General features: G+C 35.7%; 1 protein-coding gene across 3 annotated transcripts in view; it reads left to right on the top strand.

The window, feature by feature from the left end:
* The first annotated feature begins 3,602 nt into the window (after window positions 1–3,602).
* The window catches only part of LOC127950367 (protein FAM110B), a 55,050-nt gene continuing 39,359 nt past the window's right edge, over window positions 3,603–19,293 (top strand). For 2 of the 3 annotated variants that reach the window (XM_052547365.1, XM_052547366.1), the window contains exon 1: window positions 3,603–3,762. The gene's annotated coding sequence lies outside the window, so the exon portion shown is untranslated. Of the gene's footprint in view, window positions 3,763–16,271; window positions 16,400–19,293 lie in introns of those variants that run through there. The other variant, XM_052547367.1, reaches the window with a different exon arrangement.

Here is a 19,293-nt window from a genome sequence, read left to right on the forward strand (position 1 = left end):
TCCATTGAAGTGATGCAGATGCATGGGATAAAAGCTTTTTTTTGTACTCAGTATTGCTGAATAAGAAAAATCTCTGTATTTTGCTGGAGCGTTTCAGTCTCCTGGCTGGGCTGCTGTTTCAGTAGACGCTTCCTTCCTGCATGAGGGCTCGTCGGTGTTTTATGATCATTGAGGCTGCTGTTATAAGGAATGTGGAATGAAACAAAGCATACACAGTGAAAACAAGGCTTTCTGTTTCTAGAATCCTCTCATTTATCCCAGTCTGCTCTCATAGTTCAGTTCAGTTCTTGCTTTCCTTTCTCCCCTGATCATGACCTCGTGCTCATTTATTTCTTGTTAGCATCCTCAGATTTGATGTCCTGTTTGTTTCGTTCCAGTTGTGGGAAGAGTTCGACACTGAGCACTAGCTGAAATCCCTTTGTGTAATGAGAGCAAGAGATTTTGTGGATGTGCCAGTGCTCAACCAGTCTTTATGAAGGGTGGTGGGAACTTGACCTACATAGTGTTTTGGATTGGTTGCAGATGCTGCCTGTTGAAAAGAGACCTGCAACTGATTCAGCAAATGCTGAAGATCCACCAAGCTTTATCCATCAGACCTTTAAATGAATCCCAAAGTCATTATTGATATTGATTGTTCAATATTATGGTAGCAAATGTGCCCTGAAGCATTTCATTTAGCACTGCATGTAAACAGTTAAGCGGTATCATATTTTAGACTAAAATGGTGCATTTTATTGACTTTATTCAAAGTACTCAAGGGATACAGAGAAGCAGATTGGTGTGGAGAATCAAACCAGTCAGTCTGCGTAGCTCTGGGTCATTCTGTTTTGAACAGAACGCTGAGATGACTTACGTTATATATTCTGAGCTTCACTGCAGCTTCGCCTAAACTTTTGGCCCAGAAAGTGGAATAAAAATTAAGCAAAGGAGAACACAGCTCCTTATGGATGAAAATATTGTTCTTTTCTCCGAGTGCATGACTCAGAAACTACTGAGGAATGAAAAACTACACTTTTCCACTTTTGCGGTTTTCCAGTGGATTTGCCACTCAGACCTTCTTGCATGAATACATTTTCCACGGCTTTAAATCATATGAGCATGACTCTAGTAGTGTTATGCACTTCAAACATATTTGTAGTTTGTCCTAATAATAAATAATAAAGGTTTTATATTCAGATCATCCTTTTTAATATTTGTGTGTGTGTTAAATTGCACTTTATCTGACTTCTGTACATTTTCAGCTTAATTTTCTGTTTTAATTTTTTATGCATTTCTTTTCAGTTTTTGTAAGTGATGGATCCCTGTTTTATGATTATAATGCTACATAATATGTGTGTGTGTGTGTGTGTGTGTGTGTGTGTGTGTGTGTGTGTGTCATAATGATAATATTTATTACTATATTGGATGACTATTCCATATTAGTTCTGATGAAAATTTTAGAAATGCACAGACATTTTCTTTTAAAACACTTGCTCATAGGTTCATGTTTAGGTATTTATCATAGGTTTTTGTTTAGGTATTATATATGTTTATGTATATATATGTGTGTTTCTGTTTTCATTATTTCATATTTAAAACATTGCATTTAAAATTATAAGATTAATTTAAATAACACGTACTGTTAATAACTGTAATTTCAAATGTCATAATTTCTGCACAAGTGCTTTTATACCACATGTGCATCATGAAACCTTACATGCAGTTTCACATAAGCGTTCATATAACTTTACAGTGTAAAAATGGCAATCATGTGTTGGACTAAATCAGCTTAATTAAAAAAAAATCACATTGCGTTTCAGGAGCTTGGAATCAAGCATGTGTAATAGTACTGACGGCTGGTTCAAGAGTGGGTCAGCTAGGGCTTTGCCTCTTGGGACTAGAGGCTGAATGTCACTCGTAATCTGCTCTCTCAGTGTCAACACAATGTCTGGCGGCTCCTTCAGCGCAGCATGTAGTTCTTTTGGAACAACAAACCCACATACAGAGAGCATATGCTAATACCTCACTCAGCATTTACAATGAGCATATTTTTGACTCAAAGCCTGATGAAAGAAGAAAGCAACAATAATACATATTGCATCATCATTCTATACCTGGTGTAAATTTTAGAAAATACATAATTTATTTTGTAACATGCAGAATCAGGTACTCATTGATTAGTGACAAAAAAGTAGGACAACTGCGGCCCTTTTGAGATGTGGTCATTTTTTTCTTGTTTTAATTAAGCTTATATTATTTCCTGTAAATGAAATGTAGGATGTAAATACAACAGAAGGATTTCACTCTTTATGTGATGAACTCAGATTTCTTAATTGTGCAAAAATTGTTTGTATGTCTTGAGTTTAGTGATGTAAAGTGATGTTGAGTCTGCCTCTGCCTGACAACAAGAATTCCAGTTTTCAGCTCAGTTTAGCTGTTGCTTGGTAACAGCAAGGTCTGTGAAGTGAAGCCCCTTAGAAGCCTGTGCTGCTAACTGTCCCCCTTTGAGAGTGAAATATCACTAATATCTCTTAATGTTGAATGTTTTTCCTCTTTGAATATCCAAGGGAAAATAAACTATTAATTAGTTAAAGAGGATTATTTGATGACAGTCATATGTTACATGCATTTATCAATAAATGATGAATAACCACAGTTTCAAGGACTTTATTGAGTAGTTCTTCAAATTGAATGTGACAGGAACAATAGCAACAAATGTTACTATACAACATTATGGATTCTTCTACATTTTTACAGATCCCATCCCCCCTTTTATTTTCAAGTGAAAGTTTTTTTGTTTAGAAGCTGAGATATGATGAGGTAGGTATAGCCTACATCAAGAAAAGAAGTTTAGTTCTTTAAACAAACTGAACTATTTAGACCATTGAACAAACACTGTACTTTATTTATAAATCTGTTTTATAAAAAAAGGTGGCATGACTCGTGCAATGGATTTGTTTTATAATGTGTCATGTTTTTGCCAGGCACATTACAGAGACTCTATAGTAATAAAATAAAGTAAAATAAAATAAAATAAATAATCTAATCTTTGCTTAAATTTGTACATGACCCCTTTCATAATAATAATAATAATAATAATATTTTGGCATTTAACGCATAAGTTAATTATTTAAACAGTGAAAGTCTTACTGTTTTAAAATATTGTCTTAAGACCCATCTTGTTTATGCTTTTTATGTGATTGATTGTATTTGGTCGTTTGGGTGTAATAATAATTATTGTGTAATGTTGATTGTTTTGTTGTAAGGTGTCCTTGAGTGTCATGTCAGGTGCCTATAAATAACATGAAATAAATTTTACACAGAGGTCAAGTTCATTATTTACGTTTGACATTTCATGTAACGGACCTCAAACTGTGCTCAACAACTGTAAGCGGTAAGCGTAGCGGTCCCTTTAAGAAAATTGGACCGATGTATTTTGAAAACGGGGGAGAACAGTTCATTTAGTTGTGAAAAGTCGTGTGCAAAGAGTGTATATACTGAATAGTTGATCTATTTATTATGCAGCTACTCAATTATTTCCTATACTGTAAAACTGAACATTAGCTAATGATATTAAGGGGACATGATAAAACCTGTTTGACCGATCCCCCCTCTTTCCCACAAAAGTCTATTCTTGATCTAAGGCTCATGATGCAGTGGGATTCAATAAGCTGGTAGGTGCTGCCCAACTCAAGGTTTTCGGCTCCAGTCGACAGCGAATGAGCACGGAAATATACCGCAGCATCCTCACTCATTTGAAGTGTTTACGCGCAGATCATAAAGGTAAGTTTTTGTTGTAAATATCGTTTTATTTAACGCTGTATTTAGGATGCGTCAGTGTCTGTTTAGAGCTCATAGAAGCCCATTCAATAACACTCTAGCATCCCTCACCTATTGTTCAACTGCAGACGACCAAATTCCACGGACGTGAACACTGCCAATGACATGTTGCATGTGATTTGCAGTGTTGCTTTTATCTTCATGGATTTGAATGTATAAGCAGCATATTGAAAGAGTAATTTACCCAATAAAGCTAGTGTTTGCATTGTATTCTTCTTCGTAACTGCATTTTGCAGCAAAAGGTGGAAATCTTACTGTTATCATATAACTGCAGGCAGACAATACGATTCAAATAACAAGAGGGTTTTCTTTTTCCCCCCTTCTTCCACATTTGAGTTTGTTTTCTCTGTTGTAACTGTCTGATAATGTAGATGCAGGAGTCTGGCTTATTTGTAATGTGTTGACTGGGCTATTGATTGTCTATCAGGACCGTTACTAGTGTAGTTAGTCTCAGAAATGCCTTGTTCTTTTAATTCCTTGTTCTGTTTGATGTCTTGGATCATTGTAGGCTTCTAATAGAGGTTTGAAGGGTATCAGACGAGCCAAAATGACATCCAGACATCCATGGTTTGACAGGGTGCCTGTCATTGCAGTGCAAAATGTGGCACTGATGACCTGTTGTGTTTATAAAAAGTTCCTGTATAAAATACAGCTGCTCAAACCAGAGTTAAAGGCTGTTTGTTTGGAATATGCTGTCTGTTTGGATTAGGATAGCTGCTTAATGGTCATACGAAGTTAGAACTTGCATCTCAAAATTTTTGTTTCACGGATTTGTCACTAGCCAAAATCTGACTATATTAGGTCATTCGGTTTGAGCAACAACAAACTAATGCCTGTTCTGAGTATGAGGAATTAACCATCACTATTTAATGCAAGCTTTGTTGGTTTCCTCAGTAAAGTAGTTTTAAACCAAACGGTAGGTCACAGATTATGGATAGCAAACCTACATCTAACAATATCATTGTGCATTTTTAAGTGCATTTTATTGAGCATATTGTGAACAATTTATCTATGCATATGATTTTTATTTTCTTCATATTCCTTCCGGATCTTCCAGTTAAATGGCTTCTCTCTAGTGATTTATGCTGGACTTCTCTAATCATTTAGTTGTGTTTAACTCCAAAGTAGCCTAAGGGAAGAGGAAGCATTTTTGAATGTGCCCTATGTTAAATAATTTGTGTCCAGTTAAACTCCATTTCGACAGAAACATTCTATTTTTCTTATTGTTGGACCTGTAAAATTCATGGCAATATTAAAACATGTCAAGTTTTGTTTAGAAAACTTTTCTTACTTTTATATGCCACAGTTTTGATTAGTGAGTTGGGTTGCCAAATGCTAGGTTTTGAATCAAAACAGCTGATTCAGGTAATGTGAGTAGTGTTTTATACAATTTTTGATTAACTTTATGCGTTTAATTAGTCCGTTTGGCCATTTTGCGATTTGGTAACAAGCTACACTGCATCAAACTTACAGAAGTCTGTAATACCACAACTGGAATGCAACGCTCTGTCTTCTTCGGTGGTGTAAGAAGGGATGTGGAATGAAAAGAGCAGACTTGGAACAGTGTCATGGGATTGTAAAGCCATGATTATATGAGGAATGCCATGATGACTTCAGCAGAGATGCGGAAATGAACAGCGTTTAGAGGTAACAGATGAAAATGCAGTTAGAGTCTTTGTCAGCACTGCTCTCAGGGCTTGAGGAAATAAAAGACTTTAGTACAGTCTCCACTTTGGCTCAGGTATTGTCTTCAAAACAACAACGGCAGAGCGGTCTATGAATAGCTGACAGATTTTGACATCATGTTGGCACCTTGCATTACATGGTCAAACCAGCTGTGATTGGATCAGAATTTAAGCGGATGATCCAGTGGGTCATTCAGGGTGAGTTTTGTTGTTGATATGTGGAAAGTCTTGGGCATTTTCCGTCATTTCACAGTATGAGCAGTGAGTCAGAGGATAAATCATGAGAGTATTTGAATCCAGTAGGTATATCAGCTTTTCAAAGCCTCCCTGTTTTTACCCTTGTGAAAGCTGAGGCTGAATTCAACCATGTTTTTTTTTAGGCTGTGGCTTTGTTCCCTTTCTGCAGCCTTATATACCTTATATTTGTTACTGTACTTAAGCACATTTTTCAAGTACCTGGTTTTAGTTTAAGAAACTTTTACTTCAGTACATTCCAAAGTATATAATATCAAACAACCAAGCACTTGATGGTTCCCAGATCTAGTTTGAAATGGAGATGATTGCCCTTTCTCTGTATTTGGCTTTAAGGTTAAACCTTGCAGTTATTTATTTATTACAGATAATCAAACACAAATGTGATCCTGGTTCAGAGTTTTGAAGTAATAGACATTGTTCTGTGAGATTTTATAATACATATGTGAATGTCCACCAGGGCCAGTAGCTTTACAGATTTCACAACAATGCTGACTAGTTTGGATGCCCTCTGACCGAGTACTTATTAGTGGTGATGAAACACTTTTGTGCCCAGGTTGGGTTATTGTGGTTTCATGTTGCCTTTGTCTTGTTTATTCTCCTGGGGCAGTTTAGGCCCATCTGTCTGATTCTTCACATCAATAGGGGCTGCAGCTGCATAGCCTGACCCCCAGCAGGCCTTTGTAATGTGCCCAGGCGTGGCGTGTGTTTGTGTCTGGGTACGTGCACGTGGGTATGTAGGCGCCATACTTTGTGCAGGATGTAGCACTGGTCTGCTTTAAAAGGTCATCAAAGAAGGAGGTGTGTTAGTCACAAAAGACAACACAAAGATGTCAAGCCAATTCACCTTTATTTGTATAGCGTTTTTAACAATACAGATTGTAACAAAGCAACTGAACAGCATTAAATAGGAAAATAGTGTGTCAATAATGCAAAATGTCAAGGTTTTTATGATGCTGCTGAGTACAGGTGTCCTGTCAGCAGAACCACCGCTCTTTTGTCTTCATGCATAATGACTATCCAAGCTCTGATTTTGAAGTGTAGAGTGCTCTCTAATATATTTTTATTTTTTCTGCTGATCCAGTCAGGTTAGATTTGTACTTGCCTTAATAATATTATCAGCCTCACTGCCATACATTTAATATTTTATTTCATTTATATTATTTTTGCAACATATTAGATGTTAATAATAAATCAATTTTGTTTTTCATTAAGTATTATGCTTTCTTTTGTAAATCAAATAGGGTTGGTTATTGGATGTTTGACTAACTTGAATCAAATGTTCACTAATTGCAAACTTCTCTTATTTTGTATTAGGGCTGTGCAAATAATCAATTGCGATTTTCATGCGGATCTCATCAGTAAAAATGCTCCTGTAATTAGAAGCATATCTCCAGCACGTGCGTTCAGATCAGGGTTGCCAGGTTTTAACAACAAATCTTGCAAAGTTGCTTCTTAAAACTAGTCCAAAACTAGCCCAATTGCGTTTCCGGGAGGTTCTCCGATAAAAATTGCTTTGCGGGGTTAAAATATAATTTTTTTTTGGAAGGGTTGCCTTGGTAAAATTCGCATTTTAGGGCCTTAATATCACGTTATTGGTATTGGGGTTGCTTCAAACCGCGGACATGAAAAACAACCACAGACTTGGCAACGCTGGTTCAGATGGCGCGGCAGTTACTACACAGAGCCGTAGTCTACCGAAAACTAGCACAAGATCACTTTCAAAATTGACAAAGAATCGCCTGCGATTTTAACATCGATTTTGTGCAGATTGTCTGTGAATTACGGCTCGGTGTAGTAAATGCCAACCAGTGTTGCCAAGTCTGTGGTTGTTTTTCATGTCCGCGTGTCGAAGCTACCCCAATACAAATAACGTGATATTTAGCCCCCAAAATGCGAATTTTACCAAGGCAAAAAAACGTATATTTTAACCTCGGGAAGTAATTTTTAGCGGCGAACCTCCTGGAAGCGCGGTGGGCTAGTTTTGGACTAGTGGGCAACCCTGATCTGAATGCACGTGCTGGAGATATACTTCTAATTACAGGAGTGTCTTTACTGATGAGATGTGCATGAAAATCGCATTCGATTTTTTGCACAGCCCTATTTTGTATTTAGATCGTCTTTGCTTTCATCTGACACTCACTTAAAGTTTATCTTCAAAAACACACAAACATTTTTTATAACAATATTAAATGTGATATTTAGCAAATCTCAGAACAAACATCCATTTTTCATAACCGTACATTCTAATATTTTAAAGCCTAAATTCAACTTCTGGCTTTTAGAAAATTGTCTAAATTTAATAGTTAAAATTATAAATTCTTAGTTTACAGGTATTTTTTATATTGATTTAAATATAAATGATATACATCATTTAAATATTTAATTATATAAAAATATTGTAAACAATTAAATAATAATAATTATTATTTTTTATTATTAATTATTTTAATTATTTAGACAAGGTATTGTAGAATCTTACAGCAATTATTGGTTAATAGAAAGGAGAAGAAAAAAAATCAATTCCCTGAAAATTGGACCCATGTCCTTGGTGTTGCTCTATTTGAACTAGGTTCAGTATAAACTGTCCAACAGTAAAATCACAACAAACTGTTGACTGCTAATTAAAGTAGCGATGCTGAAAATATCAAGTATTCAGCTGGTTAGCCAGTGTGACCCATCAGTATTTTTATAAATATCAGGAAACCAATTTTTATGTTTGAAAGGCATAAAAACACAAATGAATGATTGACTAATATAATATGGTCCCATCTGGTTATTGGTCCATCTTTATTGTCCTTGTCATGTAACCCTAGTTATGTGGCCACAACCCCAAACCATTATGGCTTTATTGCTTTTTGTTTAATGTCTTGCTTTGGGCTCATAGATTTAGAAGCCCTATTCTTACATAACTGCTGCAGACAGTTTACAGGCTCTGTTACTAAATATTGCTTTGATTTTACAGAAAGCATCGACAAATAAAATCCTTGCGTAAGCACAGCAGATCAGGCCTTTATTGAATCTCTCAGCACTTACTCCAGCTCAGGCCTTGTCGACTCATATCACAGGGAAACGTGACTGCATCTTGTTAACAGGCTACTGAAAAATATTTTTGCAATTAAAGCGGCCCAACGCTGGGTCAGCTGATGCAGGATTAAGGCCACACTGCTGTGAGTGTGAACAGCTCAACAGAAGGTGTTGATGAAAGCAGCTCTATGGAGGTGCTCCACAGCAGATGGCACACACACTGTGTGTGAACTGATGTTTGGTGCCAGGTCGCATTCCTTCTCCCCCTTCTGGAGGATTATTAGAAATCATTCAATAGGTCTCTGTCTGGCTGATGATCTTTATCGGAGGCAGAATTATAATATCCTGCTTTTACCGGCTAAAAAAGATGATGGATAGAGATGCAGAGCAGGGGATAGCTGACTGTCACTGTATTCTCAATATTCAGTTATGAATGTTGTTATTATTGTTCACAACTTTAAATATTTTGCACGTAAATACTTCCCTCATAATTCATTTCCTTGGATTTGCTGAAATATTGGAATAATATATGACAATCACATATGAGGGTGTTTCTTTAACTAAGATAATTTTTGGTGGACTTGCATAAAACGCATACCTTAAACTTAAAGGAACAATTTGTAAGATATTTGCAGTAAAATATCCAAAAACCAGTAGGCTAGTGTTATATATTTTGTCCAGCTGATTACTAACAATATCGCTAATGTTTTCAACTACTTGTAAATCATGAGAAATCCCCATTCTAAACAGTGACATGGGGCAGTGCAGTCGCCTGTCAATGACGTTAGTTACCCTTTGTTACTGTCTTTACTGACGTAGAAACCACATGACGACAAATGCGGAAGTAGTTTCTAGTGTCCAGCAAACCACTAGCTTGCTTCAAGCAGTTCCTTATTCACTCCTTCTTGCACGTTTTATGGTGGATTGTGTTACTTATTTATAGAACATAATTACTGTTTACCGTCTGCCGCTGGTTCTGTCGACAAGGACAGCTCCCGTAAACGTAAACGTATGGGCCAACCAAATGAACCAAGAAGAGTTTGGGACAAGAGGAGAGAAAGAGCGAGGATCAATATCGGTGTTGCATTTTCTAGACTGAGAGAGCTTCACGACAAACTTAAACTAGAAAGAGATGCCGATCTCGCATGTGTTTTACTTGACAGGTGAGTTGTTTTGATTCGTATCTTTACAGAAAAAGTATGCTATTATAACGATCAACAAGATCAGTATTATGGGGCATACACGCCAAATGCGGGGCATCGGCGTCTCTAGACCCGCGCGAGCACGCGTCTGATCCATAGTCTGATCACGTCTTTGCATTGACTTTGTATGTAATCTTATCGCAAATCATTGAACTCGTGTTTGCTACGTATGCCCAATTATTGTGTTTGAATGTAAACGAGTGTATATATTTGTTGAACAAACAGTAATTGTTTTCATATCATTTGACTAAACAGTAACCAGTTAATTTGATCATTTTGGGTAGAAGACAACAAATCCCGTCATTCCACGCTCCTTCTTAGCGTCATGAAACCACACGATTGTTATTGTTTTGGTAGTGTGCCCTCTAGTGGCAGGTCCTACAACCTGTACCTTTAAGTTCAGTTGTCAACTAACAATGTCTGAAACATACAGTGGCATGCAAAATTTGAGAATCATTTGTAGAATCTGTGAAAATGTGAATAATTGTAATAAAATGCATATTATTTTTTTTGTACTGCCATGAGTAAGGTATTTTACATAAAATATTTTTACATGTAGAACTAAAGACAAAAAAAATTATTCAAATAATACCCTTCAAAGGTTTGGGAACCCTTGGTTCTTAATACTGTGTGTGGTTATCTGGATGATCCATGACTGTTCTTTTGAGAAAAAAAACTAACATTTTGAAACAAAAAAAAAATAAAAGTCTGTAAAAAAAAAAAAAAAAAAAAAGATAAAGACTGGGTCATATGTTTGGTAGATATACAAATAACAAACAGAAAGATGTTGAAATCTCTTAGTTTTAATTGAAATCAACCCCTGGGACATTTAAATCTCTGTAGTGCTCATAAATGAATCAACAATGAAATATGAATGTTTAATTCATTATAATACAATGTAAAATGTATTATGTAAATAAGCAGAGTGCATTATAAAAGTAATGTCGATTTAAAGTAATTAACTGCTGACTGCAGGATTAAAATGTGACCCAAATCCTCTGGACAGAATGAAAGCATGCATGGACCTGTGATTTGTGTTCATATTTAGGAAAGGGGCTCTTAATTACAGTTAAACAAGCCATGGCGGTGTCCACTGTAAGTTCCAATTTCTGAGATTCATATACCTAACTCTTTCCATGTGAAGAAAAAACATTAAGCTTGTGGGGATTTTTTTTTGTCATATTATTGTTTCTTTCCTGTTTCAGTCTCCAGAATCATTCAGACGTTTTCAACACAAACAATAGGATTAGCCTTACATGTGTGAGAGAAGCACAATCGCTCCCATTTTAGGAATGCTCAAATTCTCAAGGCTTCATCCCAAAATAAAAAATCCTCCCCATAACTTATTAGTGCAGCATGTCTAGAAGAATGAATAAAATGTCTGCAGTTTATTTCACCAGCCATCTTGTGTTCATATGACTGCTTTTACAGATCAACAGTAAAGGAATAAAAAAAGAGAAGTGGATCTGTGAATAGTTGGGAGCAGTGGCGGAGGGCCAAGCACGACACTCAAACGCTGACCTATTTCACGTCGTCTAGAGTGTGCTAGAGTAGAGATCAGATGAATTACTGTCTCTGCTACCATCTCATTTCAGGTGCTTATTTACTTGGCACTGTTTGTGCTATATTTTAGCTTTATTTCTCTTTTAGCATTGGTTACGTCAGCTAGTTGCTAATAGCTGCTTTACATCATATGAAATATGCTGTATTCTTCTGATGACTTGCTGTTTTGTGATGGGTTTAGACTGTTATAGTAACTACTAGCTCAACCGCTGGGCATCTAACAGCAAATACATGGTGGTGTTTCCAGTTAATGCACCCTGGAGGTTGTGCAGACATATAAACCACTCTGTCTGAGTCAATCCTGTCCAGGATAAAATTGTGCCCAACCCCAAGGGTGGGTTCAAGTGGCAGTGCATTAGCACAATCCAAATGCCAATTCTCATGGTGGCACATCCAGTTCTCTCTGGTGGCACAGTACTTGCAGAAATGCAGATATGTAGCCTCAATAACTCAAGAGGAGATCGTTAAATGAATGTTTTGGTTAATTTAGCACAGTTTAGTAAATTTTGACTCACCAATGTTATTAATGCTCAATAAAGCAGAGCGTCAGCAAAAAAAAAAAAAGTGCATATAGCACACTTATCATTTTCCAATTGGTTTTGGTGGAAAAACAACCCAGTATTTTGTTTATCATATAAATAATAAAACCATAGCAACAATAAAGGAATAAAAAATAAAACAATAAAAAAATCATGCCACTGGTCCGTGGCAATTAGGGTTGGGTATCGTTTAGGTTTTTTAAGATGACAAATGGATACTTTTCAAACTGCCTGTGCCTGAAACAATACTTTAAAAATAAATGTACCCAAAATAGGATGGATGGGGTCATGGTTAAAGAGTGGGACTTGTAACCCAAAAGTCACAGGTTTGAGTCTCGGTACCGGTAGTTGTAGGTGTAGGGAGTGAATGACCAGCGCTCTTTTTCACCTTTAATACCACGACTGAGGTTAGACCTTTGAGCAAGACACCGGACCCCCAACTGCTTCCCGGATGTCCCAGCAAATGGCCACCCACTGCTCCAGATGTGTGTTCGCGGGGTGTGGGTTAGTTCACTTCTCACTGCTGTGTGTGCACTTGGATGAAATGCAAACCACAAATTCTGAATATGGGACACACCACATATGCATCACAGAAGTATTAAAACTGATGATGATCTAGGGGTGGGCTATATCTCGATATTTAAAATATATCAAGATATTTTTTAAACACAATATGGATTTTGACACATCGTATATATCGATATATTGTTTATATTTAATTCTGATTCCGCCACTTTGCTTGTTTGCCTTCTCTGTGCTGTGCTCAACCCCCGCTCGCTCGCCCCCCGCCTCCTTGCTTTTGTCCCCCCTCCCCTCGCATGTACAGAACTAGTCAAAAAAAAAAAAAAAAAAAAAAAGACTACTGGCTCCATTATATGAGGATACTTAGGTTTTAAGGCTTCGGACGAACAACAGGCAGATGTCTACTGTAGGGCCCAATGATTTCCGCAATGCAGAAAACGCGGATGGAATCGCGGAATCCAGTCATAAAAACGGAATATACAGTTTAACGTGGAATGTCACGGAATTTGTCAAATTTATCAAAAGTAAGTCATTGCACTTTCATCAAATTGAGATATGGACTATTATCTGCAAATATTAACCCGGAAAAGTCTACTTAAATATGAATCCTGCGTGTTCTGCATGTCTGTGTTAATGAATGGTGCAGAAGCGCGTCTTCATTCATTAAACACATGCACAGAACTGTAAAGGTAAACCCGTCAAAATAAAAGTATTTGCCAGAAATCTATTACTATTGTTCAGCAGAATGTACATAGCCCACTACTACTACTACTATTAAAATGAAACAAACATAATTTTTTAAGGAATAATCAATCACACAACATTTCTTCCATGTTTTATTTTTAATAGTAAATCCCCTTTGTTTATCAAAAAATAAAGTTTTCTTAATTTTCAATAATTAAATGAATGTTTTATGCCTTCATTTGATAACCAGAAAAATGTAAATCCACAGAATTTCTGAAGGGAAAAAACATTTCACATAAGGCTATTTAGAATTTTTTAAAAACTAATTAAGTTGTTTTTATGCATTTAAATAATTACACATGCTAAAACACAGAATTAGGTAACAATAAAACATATGGTGAAGAAAAAAATAAAATGTTTCATAGGGCCCTAAACATGTAATATTTGGCATATTTGTTTTTGCAGTAGTTTTTGGGGGTTATTTTTCCTGTAAAGATATCGAGATATATATTGTATATCGAGATATAGCGAAATATATCGAGATATATTTTTTGCTCCATATCGCAAAGCCCTATGATGATCTTTATCTCTGTAACTGTGTTCAAAACATTTATATCTTCTTTTTATTCAAAGACGATAAATGCTTGACTGCGACAATGTTTATCTGTGATTTCAAGCCATCTCTGGTATTTTCAAAACTAAGGGTGCTATATTTATAATACATTGCTAATCATCAAAGCCTTTATTACAGTATAGAATAGATTTTCTGCCTCATTTTGTGATAAGAAGCCACATAATATCACAAAAAGAACCATTTGACAGGTGTTGTAGAGTAAAAACGCTATAATGTTTTGTTGGATAACAGGTTTCCAAGTTCCCTTTACAAGGACATTTTAATTTTAACATGTTTAATGTTGCTAGCTGATGGTAAGCTACCTGTTTCTATCAAAGCAAGTGTATCTGCAGCATTCACATGCTCTTTGGATGGTCTCATTTCCCGAGTTGTGCTTTTTAGTTATAATATGAAAACAACATGGACCCTAACGTTACTAGAGATGTTGGATTTGTAATATCAGAGCTTTCCGATTTGGGTTCACATGATTTTTCTCAGTCAGTAAATTATTTTTCGAGCAACACTGACACTACAAGGGCAGCTTCTGGCCAAATGGGTGCCCTAAGCAGGATTGTATTGTTGTGCCCCGCTTCCTCAAATGTCATGAAAAAAAAATAAATAGAAAAAACTATATATATATATATATATATATATATATATATATATATATATATATATATATATATATATATATATATATATATATATATATATATATATATATATATATATATATATATGAATGTGGGGAAAAAAACAACTTTAAATAAATAAAAAAGTAAATAAAAGCAAATAAATATCTATTAAAAATGTATTGTTTACAAATTACAATAGTTGCTCTCGACAGTTACCTATGGATATGACTTGATTAATACAGTTGTCGAATTGATTTTATGGTCTCAAGCATTCAGAAATCATGCAAAAGAAAATTAAGCAGTTTTTCTATGATAAAACCATGGTTTATTTTCATAAACGGTTGTGATGACAACATGTTTTTTTGTCAAAGAAGTTATAGAGGCTGTGTCATCTATAGCAAAAGGCTGGCCAAAAATGAAAGCTTAAGTAAAATTGAGCCCATTTGTTGTGAAAAATAAGCATAATTTACATATGATTTACAGTTTATTTTAATAAATCTGAAAAATGTAAAAGGTTTGCATTATAGGTGACACCTAGATTAAAAGTTCACTTAACTGTTTATTTAACATTCGTTTTTATGACTGTTAAATGCTACTGAAATTAGAAAAGTGTATAAAAAATACACTTTTTTAATTTCAGAGGCGGTCCCTAAATTTTGCAAATATTGTACATCCAATATCAAGCCAACTTTATGGCAGTTTTTTACCGTCTTTAGTTTTCTTTTCTCTGTGCCGGATTGCTGATGTCTTTTCATGGGCATAGATGTCCATCCATCAATTATAATAATTTGCATTCAGCCGTGATAGCAGTCGCGAGCGAGGATGGGGGAATGGCGCTTCGTTTCCCCAAACCCTAAGCACTATGTTTGTGATTTGTAAATTCTTGTGGGAACATTTGGTCTGTCTGACCTGAGGACATTATAAAAGCCTCCAGGGAGTCAGGCTATGCAGAAAAAACAAATTGCACTGACTGATATTAGGCAGTGTTTCACTCAGTTTTGTTTCACACATAAGAAACCGTACAATATTTGCTTATGGTCACAAAATAGCCGAATTCTCACAGTTGTCAGAACAGCTCTAAATGACTCACTAGCTGTTGTTAAACATTGCATATGAATCACTATATCTGATGCCAACATTTTTTTTTTCTCTTTAACAACTTGCATGGCCTTGTATAACATCATACAACCTGAGATGAAATTGCTTAACACTTCATTCTCAACCTGATGTTTAGCATATCTTTCCTCTCATTGGCCAGTTACATAATAGTCTGGTTTAAGGTCATTAAAAATTGTCCTTGTATGTCCATGTTTTTTTTAACTGAACTTTCTGTGGACAGTGAGAGCGGCGATGACACTGTAATCCCATTGAAATCTGTCCTACAATCTCCACTGATGCGATTAAGATGTTTCTCGACTCTTTCTGGCTGTAGGCACTGTTTCTGAACAGCAATTAGACTACATCTCTGTGGGCCAATATATGACCTGTACATGGTCTTGCGGCAGCATATTGCACTTTCATAAAGTATAAAAGGTTATCACATACATGTTTTTTAAAGTGCAGTCCTTAAGGAAAGATGGTAAGCAGTTTAATGTTGACCTGTGATTAAGGAAGGCAGTCAGACTGTATTAGACTAATAGAAGTTGATTGAGTGCTAATTGCTATCCTAGCTGTTGTATCCAGTCGGTTGTAAGATATCGTTTAGTTTGAAGGACACTATCATTCCTCTGCCACCGATACGGGGAGAAACCCGTCAATAAAATATGTCAAAAGATGTGTACTGTGATTCTATGCTTCCTTGTACGCCAACTTTGGAAATGTGTAATTTCTGTGTGGATTTCAAAGGAATTTTCATCACGTGAGTATCTTTTGGAGGTTTTCTGTAGCTTTTTGGTGCTTTAGTGTATTCAATACTGTTTTGGTATAATTACAAATGAACATCAAATTCCCAATGTTGTAATTTAACTTTTTTATATATATATATTAAACAACTGTTTGAGTGAGACAGCTTCTCTTTGTCATTCACTACATGTGTAGTTCAGCGTTACTAAATATTAAAGACTGATTTGGGCTTTTGTGTGTACCTGTATTATACCTGTATTATTGTCTGTCTGAATGGATGGATGACTGCCAGAATTAATCTCTTTATAAATGACCATGAGAGGATTATTCAGATTCAGACCCATTTCTTGTGAAGGGCAATAAATCACCTCAGCAAGCGATAGAAGTTTAGCATTGAACAGACCCAACTGATGAAATGGAAAGTTTCTTGATGTATAAGGTTGCAAAGGGGTGGAAATTTTCCAGTAAATTTCCAGGAACTTTCCAAAAATCCCTGTAATATTCCCCAAATCCTGGAAATATGTATTTCTGAAATTTACAGGAAATTTTCCACCTTTTTGGAAGCCTAATAGGGGCTTTCTTGAATTTAATCAACAACTTATTTTGGGAGAATGAATATCTTCCCTAATTGCCTGATGTAAATTGTTTCTAGGGTCAAAGACGCTTTTTTTTTTTTTTTTTTTTTGTGCTGACCTAGTTATATTATATTTCAGTTATATTTCAAATTAAAAATGATTTAGTTTTTAGGAAATTTTCTCCTCTGAAACTTTTGGCTTCCGAAACTTCGGGATGCACAAAATATTCTGGATTAATTCTAAGAAATCATAATAATAATGAAAAATGTATTATTAGAGATAAGATGTATACACTTCTTTTACATGAATTCATGTTGTATGTAAAATATATTAATGTTAATACACTAGAGTTTAAACATTTGTAGTCTTTTTTTTTTATTAATTGAAATATAAATTTTTAATATTTCACATGAAATCTGTTTTTACAGATTTTTTTTTTTCAAATTGTTCGGCATAAGAGCATAAAACCTTTTAAAAATCTTACTGACCCCAAACTTTTGAATGATATGAATATTATATTTTTCTTTTATATTGGACAGCCTGATTTGTCATTGATCCACTTGTTGTAGGACAAGCCGTTCATGATAGTCATGAGTCTTAATGCATTTGTCTTGTGAATGCTCTCGAACATTTTGAATTGAATTCCCACCTAACAGCAAGTGTGTTTCAAAACTGCATGAATACGGCTCAGTAAAGTCAACTTTAGATAATTTCCTAAATTATGTATGTGCTGTGACGTAGCAGGAAATTTGAAACAACATCAAACAGATCAGCAACAAGCTAGATGTTCTTTCTTTGTGGAAATTACATTCTCCTGTACAAAAGCTGGCTGTATGCTCTCACCATGTTCACACAGCATTCATGAAGCACAACTTGGAAAAAGGTGGAACTGTGTTTATGGAGGGATTAAAAGCCCTGACTCACAGTGGGGATTTTTTGGGAGCCAACCTTCCCACTACTGTGAAACATTGCAGGAAACATCTGCAGGCCCATGCATCCACAGCCACTTTATATATGTTGTTCAGCTGTAGTGTTGAAAATACACAAACGTGAGGCATATTTTGTTGCATGTAGCTAAATAGGCTAACAGTAATTGATGAACATGCATTTATGATTTACAATTCTATGATATGAAAAGACATTCTAGCTTCAGAGAGGTTTAAATGTCCTTTTTAAGCAGCAGCACTAATCCCAAAGTAAATTCATACATTGAATAAATTAGCAAAAACTCAAAAAAGGATATGATGCTGCTAAAAATAACATTATTTTGTGTATTTGGTGTAATGCAAAATGTTTATGCAGTACTGTACATTATTATTGCTCCTCTATGCCCCGCCTTTCTGAAGCACATACATTTTTTAACAAAGCTCATTGTTCTGAAAAGCATGGTGTACGCTGATTGGTCAGCTATCCAGTGCGTTGTGATTGGCCGAATACCTCAAGCATGTGACAGAAATGTTACGCCTCTCACCATATTGTGATGTCATGTTCTGGGGCGACAAGACAAAACCAATAAAACCCATTACAAATGAGGCATTTGTTGCGTCCAGTGGGAACATAATTACAAATTATAATGACTTATACTGTCTTTTTACGTATTGATTTGTGTATCGTGCGGCGTACACATAAAACCATTTACTACTGTACACTGCTCACATTTGAATTGTCAGTGGCAAATTCTTTAAATATGAAAATGTACTTCACAGACGGTGAGTCAGAAGCCCAGACTGTCCATGCAAAAATGGAATTGCAATATTTGAGTTGAATTCTTCTGGAACAGTGTTGTAAATACAACTAAATACAAAAACTTATTTCTAGTCCTCTTTTGGAAGACCAAACAAAGTTTCGCTTTCACAACAAAACACACATCGTCTCCACAACATGACAGCGGCATCAGCAATACAACTTAACAAGAATCAAAGTTATGCCTTCTTTGTTGACATGAACATTTGGTTGGTGTTATACAAATTTTCCCACACCGTGACGTAGACGTGGGGGAGTGTTTAAACAAGGCATTTTTAGAAGGGCCTGGACGAGTCTTAACTTTTATAAAGAATATTTCTTTGGGTTTGAGACTTTAGGTTTTGCTTTAGGGATCTTTAGGGATCTTATCTATGCACAAACATCTTGTAACACTCAAAAGAGAAATTAAACATGAAATTGAATTATATGACCCCTTTAAAGGAGCTGTAAGCAATGGTAACTATTTTGCCAACCTAGACCAGACTTGGCCAAGGAGTGAAGATTTAGCTGGACAGCATAGTTAGCCCATGCTGATAGATACTGTAGCTATACCATCTGGACCCAAAAAGCATATTTTTCCCACTGACAGTTA

The sequence above is a fragment of the Carassius gibelio genome, chromosome B2 (assembly GCF_023724105.1).
Source record: "Carassius gibelio isolate Cgi1373 ecotype wild population from Czech Republic chromosome B2, carGib1.2-hapl.c, whole genome shotgun sequence".
Lineage (NCBI taxonomy): Eukaryota > Metazoa > Chordata > Actinopteri > Cypriniformes > Cyprinidae > Carassius > Carassius gibelio.